The sequence below is a fragment of the Spinacia oleracea genome, chromosome 4 (assembly GCF_020520425.1).
Source record: "Spinacia oleracea cultivar Varoflay chromosome 4, BTI_SOV_V1, whole genome shotgun sequence".
In the NCBI taxonomy this organism is placed as follows: domain Eukaryota; kingdom Viridiplantae; phylum Streptophyta; class Magnoliopsida; order Caryophyllales; family Amaranthaceae; genus Spinacia; species Spinacia oleracea.
The window spans coordinates 103,685,056-103,692,818 of NC_079490.1; the positions used below are offsets into that span (position 1 = coordinate 103,685,056).

At 33.2% G+C, this 7,763-nt stretch overlaps 1 long non-coding RNA gene across 1 annotated transcript; it reads right to left on the minus strand.

Annotated features, from left to right (window-relative positions):
• Window positions 1–1,820: 1,820 nt before the first annotated feature.
• On the minus strand, window positions 1,821–4,987 carry LOC130471731 (uncharacterized). The gene is made up of 4 exons (XR_008932127.1): window positions 4,916–4,987; window positions 4,758–4,828; window positions 4,595–4,662; window positions 1,821–2,016 (listed from the first exon to the last, which is right to left on the minus strand). It is a non-coding gene; the product is annotated as an uncharacterized lncRNA (long non-coding RNA).
• Window positions 4,988–7,763: the final 2,776 nt, after the last annotated feature.

A 7,763-nucleotide genomic window follows, 5' to 3' on the forward strand; every position in this document is an offset into this window, starting at 1 on the left:
TGTTCCATCCCATGCCAAGCTACTATGCCAGAGACATGACCCCTGAAAGATTTGTCGCCTGGGATGCGGATCTCAAAAAGGTTATGAGTCTCATGCTGAACAATATCCCTGATGAATGGGCTAGAAGGTTTGTAGCTTACGAACCTTTTACGCTCATCAAGAATCTGAGGGATATCTGTCGTGGAAACACAGAGGACAAGGACCTAAACGTCCATGAGTTTATTGAATCAATGTCTGGTCTAAAGGTTGGTTCTCCTAACAGGTGTTTTAGGATGGAGGTCCAAGAAACACATGTTCAGCTCCTTCGCACGAAAAAAAGGGTAGGCGTCCCACTAAGGTTCCATGTGGAGCTTATGCTTTCATATTTTGATCGCCTAAGTCTGCTAGGAACACCAATAAGAGAAAGGATGGAAGTCTCTATCTTGCTCATATCACTGCACAGTGGGTTTGGTCGCTTCAAGCAACTATACCTAAGTGAACCAAGAGAAGAAACAGTTTCAGAGTTTGTTCACCTTGTCAGAACGGCTGAGATATTACTCGACTGTGAAGCCAAAGATTTACTCAAGGCTAGAGGGAGACCCTTCAAGAAAGGTAGAAAGTCCAAGGGCAATGCTGAGTCAAGAAAGAAGACAAAGCAGGACAAGTCCACATCAAGCTGTCTTTATTGTGATGGAATAGGCCATTATATAAGAAAGAATGTCCAAAGCTTAAGGAAGATCAGAAGAACGGAACAGTCGTTCCATCTTCAGGTATTTCCGTTATAGACTGTATACTTGCTAATTCAACTTCTTGAGTATTAGATACAGGTTGTGGCTCACACTTATGTTCCAATTCACAGGGACTAAGAAGAAGTAGAAGGTTAAGCAAGGGTGAAGTCGACCTACGAGTGGGAAATGGAGCACGGATTGCTGCATTAGCTATAGGAACTTATTATTTGTCGTTGCCCTCTGGGCTAGTTTTGGAACTGGAAGATTGTTTCCATGTTCCAAGTCTTTCTAAAAACATCATTTCTTTTTCTTGCTTAGATGCTAAGGGATTTTCCTTTTTAATAAAAGACAATAGTTATTCGTTTTATTTTAAAGAGATGTTTTATGGATCTGCTAGATTAGTCAATGGACTTTATTTAATAGATCACGACAAACAAGTTTATAACATAAATACTAAAAAGGCCAAAAAGAATGATTCAGATCTCACCTATCTGTGGCATTGTCGATTAGGCCATATTAACTTGAAACGCATAGAAAGACTTCAAAAGGAAGGAATTCTAGAACCATTTGACTTAGAGGATTATGGTAAGTGTGAATCATGTTTACTTGGCAAAATGACAAAGCAACCTTTCTCTAAAGTTGGAGAAAGAGCAAATGAACTGTTGGGTTTAATCCATACAGATGTATGTGGACCAATGAGTACAAATGCTAGAGGTGGTTTCAGCTACTTTATCACTTTCACTGATGACTTCAGTAGATATGGTTATGTCTACCTAATGAAGCATAAGTCTGAATCCTTTGACAAATTCAAGGAATTTCAAAGTGAAGTAGAGAATCAATTAGGCAAGAAGATTAAGGCACTGCGGTCTGACAGAGGCGGTGAATATCTGAGCTATGAATTTGATGACCATCTGAAAGAATGTGAAATTCTATCAGAATTGACTCCTCCTGGAACACCTCAATGGAACGGTATGTCAGAACGGAGGAATAGAACCTTGCTAGACATGGTTAGATCAATGATGGGTCAGGCCGAACTTCCAATAGAATTTTGGGGACATGCACTGTAACAGCCCACACTTTTGAGCTGCTTATTTAGAATTACTTATTTCTCACTAATTACACTTAGAATCCAATTTACAAAATAAAACCTGAATTATCCCTTATAATCAAATATAAATACACAAGAGATCTTAACCTATCATAATCTTTGATGGCCTCAAAACATTTCAGCAAAATTATTCCTTCCTCAATCACATCTGTAATCCACATCCGAGCTTACACAATACCTGCAAAATTACTAAAAAGGACTCTGTCCCCACCAGGACAGGTTCAAAGAACAAAGTCAGGGAAATCGAGTACACATTGCCCAACCTGAAACTCATTTTAGTGGCTTAAAAATATAATTTCGTGATTTATTTATTTTTAAAGATAAAACCGATTCAATATGAATCAAATCATATTCAAATTAAACTCAGTAATCAAATTGCAATAATTTAAAGCACATGAAACATTGAACCCAACTTTGATGTTTATAGTTGATAAATAAATCAAGCAAAGGTTGCACTTAGTCACCAAGTGTTTTCCAAAGATCGTACGATTTATATTTTCAGAAGTTTCCAAATCCATTTTTTTCAATATAACTAATCTCATATGCTTTGAGAATGAATCCATCACATATTCTCAACTCGTATCTCAAGTCTACACGAGCTTAAACAATTAACACGACATAACCAAGACTAATTCTTCACTTCCCAATATAATATGAAGAAAACCTTCATGTTGAGGCTCACATCCAAATCACACATGTATATTCCTTTTTGGAACAACGAACTCAAATACGGATTGCTCACGATAATTTATTTTGGAAATAATATCAAATAGTAATATATAAAACGTATTTCTTAGAAATCCTTGATAATCCAAAGCTTGCACAAAAGAAAAGATTTTAGAGATATTTTCTTTTTCTAGCAAATCATTTACATTTCAAATCACACACATTGACAAGCTAAACAATAATTGTTACTTCTAGCATAATCAAACACATTTTATCTTTTAAACATATATAAAAATCGGGGAAGAGAACACGAATAGAGATGGGTTGAAGAACCACTGTCTCTAAACTTTTAGGGGTCGTCACCCACCTTTTCACACATGCTTGCAAGACTTTTAGGACATGTCCCCACACAGATGTACATATGTACATTTACACAGATGCACAGATGTGCATTTACACAGATCACACACAAATACACAAGTGTTGTTCATGGCCGTTGTTAATGGCTTCTTCCCCACTAAAACACATTTTAAAACTCATTTAACAAATTTAAGAAATATATAAATATAATTCTTCAAAGGCTTGTATCACAAACCAAGTCACATCTGAATTAAACACAATTAAACACAGTTGAAAATATTGTCACAATGATACTTATTCAATTTGACAAATCCATTCAAAAGATTTGCTTAAAGATCATAATAGCTTATCTAAAGATTTTCACAAACTTTGTATACATAAATCTTGAAAACAAGATAACCTAAGCACCTATATGTCATTCGGTTCGCTTGAACGCACTCGCATATAGTTAAAATCCAAGATATAGCCGAAATCTTTAAGCTTGTCAGGAATTATACTCACGAATACAAAGTAGTAAACTCAATATTAATCTATTGATATATACTCGGTCCCAAAAATGCAAATATTAAGTTTGTAGCACAAAGATCACCATTTCAAATTACTCAAGCCTTTAGTCACAATAGTATAATAAACTCAAACCCTTATTATACTATGAAACTTTCATAACTCCAAGTATAATAACCCAAAATCTTCCTTATAAGTAACTCCAGATGCATATAGGTTATACCCAAGTTAGCTTAATAGCTCAATTAAGACTAGTCAACTTAATTTTATCTTGATCGTACGTGGTTACATACCCAACACTATAATTTAGATCTTAAAAATAATTCTCATTAAAATATAGTATAAAACGATGTATAAATACACAATCTAATCGTATCAAAATATACATAGTTTATATTATATCACACTAAAAAAAAAATTGATCTTAATCATTCAATACGAACATACTCTTTACAGGAAATTATATTGACTCCTCCAATTAAATAAATTCTTAATCAAAAGTTTGAAATATAGAATATATTAACATAGTTAATAGATCTTCAAAACTCGATAACGAATAGACAATAGATATTATCTTGGAAAACAACATAATATAATGGGTTGCTCAAAATTAGACTTTTTAAAAGATCAAATAGCTTATTTTCTTCTTTTGGTTACCAAAATTGATAAATTTAATCATAAAACTCATTTCAAAAAGCTTATATCATAATTACATCACGAGTTATAAATAAATAATTCAAGAACTAGCAGTGGTTATCTTCATATTTCATTGAAATCTCGTTTCTCAAATAATTGCTGTCAAAATTCACAAATTCTTTTCAAAACAAGAGCTTGAAATTTAAGATTTTTAGTTTAAGCGAAAACGAGCAATTCCCGAGGTTTTTGTGTAAATTTAAATCCTTTCTATTCAAAACTAATTAAACCCTAAGGAAACAAGTCAATACATGAATATCTTGACTACAAAAGGTTACACCCAAAGTTCTATAATTCAACTGATTCAGTTTATAAAAGAAAATCACACAAGGAAACTTTGCAATTGAAACTACGGTTCGTTTCGATGGATTCTGCTGGACTACCTACCAATCACGACTTGACCAGCAACTAAAACCACTTAATAAACAGGAAACCAAGTATATTTCATCACCAAGAACAATATTTAATTCACACAATTCGTTTCACCCAAAAATCATCCATAAATATCAAATAGCATAGCTTTTAAAAAGAAGCTTATGATGGTTGTTTTGTGTACCTTAATTGTGGGGTGATATCTCCTCAACTATGGCTCACGAATCAGAGATTTCTTCACTAACACTTTCCCTTAATTCAATACCAACATAATATAAGAATTTGACAAGAAGAATCCCAAGAATAAGGTACTAATTCAACCCAAGTTACAGCCCTAGCAGATTTACCTTAGCTGGTGGGTTTGGCTTCGGTTGGCTTGGTTTCCCTTGGTTTTTCCACAAACGATTGCTTACCCAATCTGCACAAATAGGTAAAGAACAATTTCCTAAAGTTTCATGCAAAAATTCAGAAGGAAAAGGGACGAAAATTGGAGGTGAAACCTCACCTGGAACACGCCAGAACTGGCGAGACAGAAGGAGGGGAGGGAAGAGCTCTGGGCAGAGGGTTTCTGGACTTTTCTGGGGTGGAGAAAACTATGAGAGGTTTCTCTGTATTTATAGGAAGGGTGGGTGTAGGTAGTTTTGTAATTTCTCATTCTTAGGGGGGTCAATTTGGTCATTTCCCAAGGTGGGTCTGCTGCAGAGTACTGCTGGAAGTATCTATGTTTAAGCTTTACTTAATGGGTGATTAGGAGGTTAGAATACCTTGATTAATACCCTTATATGTCACATGTATTCCCCAAATAGTTCCCATTAAAATTAATTTCATTAATTAGGTGCTTGAATGTGTTTTTCGGGAATTACCGTATTACCCCAAATGTCAATATCAGAGTTCCCAATATTGTTTTCAATTCTTCAATTCTCATAAAATATTCTATCTAAATTTTCTTATGACATTTCCTTATCAATTATATGTAGTTTATGACTTAAAAATTTATTCATTTCTTCATAACGCATGTCACAAAACACATACACATAGTCTATAGTTCACATAGTCGTTTGATAATTATCACACTTATCTTAACGAAAATCAAATTTATTCATCGGATTAATGGCCAAATCCCGTTTTAATCACATATTTGTGCTATTAAAAAAAACTATTATAATCTACCCTCCTTAAGGAAGTTTCGTCCTCGAAACTTCAAAACAAAAAATTTAGATCATTTGAAGAAAACATATTAATTTGAAATCATATTTTGAAATCACAATGTAGGAGATAAACCAAGATAACTCGATTTTCTTGAAAGATATGCGTCGAATTGAGCAACAATGGATATATTGGAGATTAATGCATGATACTATACTCAATCAAATGTAGGAGGAAGGAACTGGATAGATTGATAATGACAATTTGCTAAAACAATCGATCAGGAGATGACGAAATCAAACAATAGATTTTACAATGAGCCTAATATTTTCGTTAAGATTTTAATTTCCAAGATCAAACAATCTATTATATAATCTAATTTTAACAATTCAAAACAACCAATGAAATCTATAATCCTAAATCCATCATCTCCAAATGCATAACTATACTAGTATCCTCAATCCTTGACACTTCTTTCCACATGGTTAAATGAGGTTCACCAATTTCCAGAACATATATCTTTAGCTTTCTAATCTTCATATCCATAAGATATTTCACAAGTAAACTATCATCACTTCAAATCTTCCCTTCAATTCCTGACTCGTTCAAGACTTTGTGCTTAACATCCCAAATAGAACTCACTTACCTATTAACTCTTAATCAAATCAATAACCCATTTTCAACTCATATACTATGATATGAAGATCATAGCAAACCCAAAATCAACCTTGGCTCTGATACCACCTGTAACAGCCCACACTTTTGAGCTGCTTATTTAGAATTACTTATTTCTCACTAATTACACTTAGAATCCAATTTACAAAATAAAACCTGAATTATCCCTTATAATGAAATATAAATACACAAGAGATCTTAACCTATCATAATCTTTGATGGCCTCAAAACATTTCAGCAAAATTATTCCTTCCTCAATCACATCTGTAATCCACATCCGAGCTTACACAATACTTGCAAAATTACTAAAAAGGACTCTGTCCCCACCAGGACAGGTTCAAAGAACAAAGTCAGGGAAATCGAGTACACATTGCCCAACCTGAAACTCATTTTAGTGGCTTAAAAATATAATTTCGTGATTTATTTATTTTTAAAGATAAAACCGATTCAATATGAATCAAATCATATTCAAATTAAACTCAGTAATCAAATTGCAATAATTTAAAGCACATGAAACATTGAACCCAACTTTGATGTTTATAGTTGATAAATAAATCAAGCAAAGGTTGCACTTAGTCACCAAGTGTTTTCCAAAGATCGTACGATTTACATTTTCAGAAGTTTTCAAATCCATTTTTTTCAATATAACTAATCTCATATGCTTTGAGAATGAATCCATCACATATTCTCAACTCGTATCTCAAGTCTACACGAGCTTAAACAATTAACACGACATAACCAAGACTACTTCTTCACTTTCCAATATAATATGAAGAAAACCTTCATGTTGAGGCTCACATCCAAATCACACATGTATATTCCTTTTTGGAACAACGAACTCAAATACGGATTGCTCACGATAATTTATTTTGGAAATAATATCAAATAGTAATATATAAAACGTATTTCTTAGAAATCCTTGATAATCCAAAGCTTGCACAAAAGAAAAGATTTTAGAGATATTTGCTTTTTCTAGCAAATCATTTACATTTCAAATCACACACATTGACAAGCTAAACAATAATTGTTACTTCTAGCATAATCAAACACATTTTATCTTTTAAACATATATAAAAATCGGGGAAGAGAACACGAATAGAGATGGGTTGAAGAACCACTGTCTCTAAACTTTTAGGGGTCGTCACCCACCTTTTCACACATGCTTGCAAGACTTTTAGGACATGTCCCCACACAGATGTACATATGTACATTTACACAGATGCACAGATGTGCATTTACACAGATCACACACAAATACACAAGTGTTGTTTATGGCCGTTGTTAATGGCTTCTTCCCCACTAAAACACATTTTAAAACTCATTTAACAAATTTAAGAAATATATAAATATAATTCTTCAAAGGCTTGTATCACAAACCAAGTCACATCTGAATTAAACACAATTAAACACAGTTGAAAATATTGTCACAATGATACTTATTCAATTTGACAAATCCATTCAAAAGATTTGCTTAAAGATCATAATAGCTTATCTAAAGATTTTCACAAACTTTGTATACATAAATCTTGAAA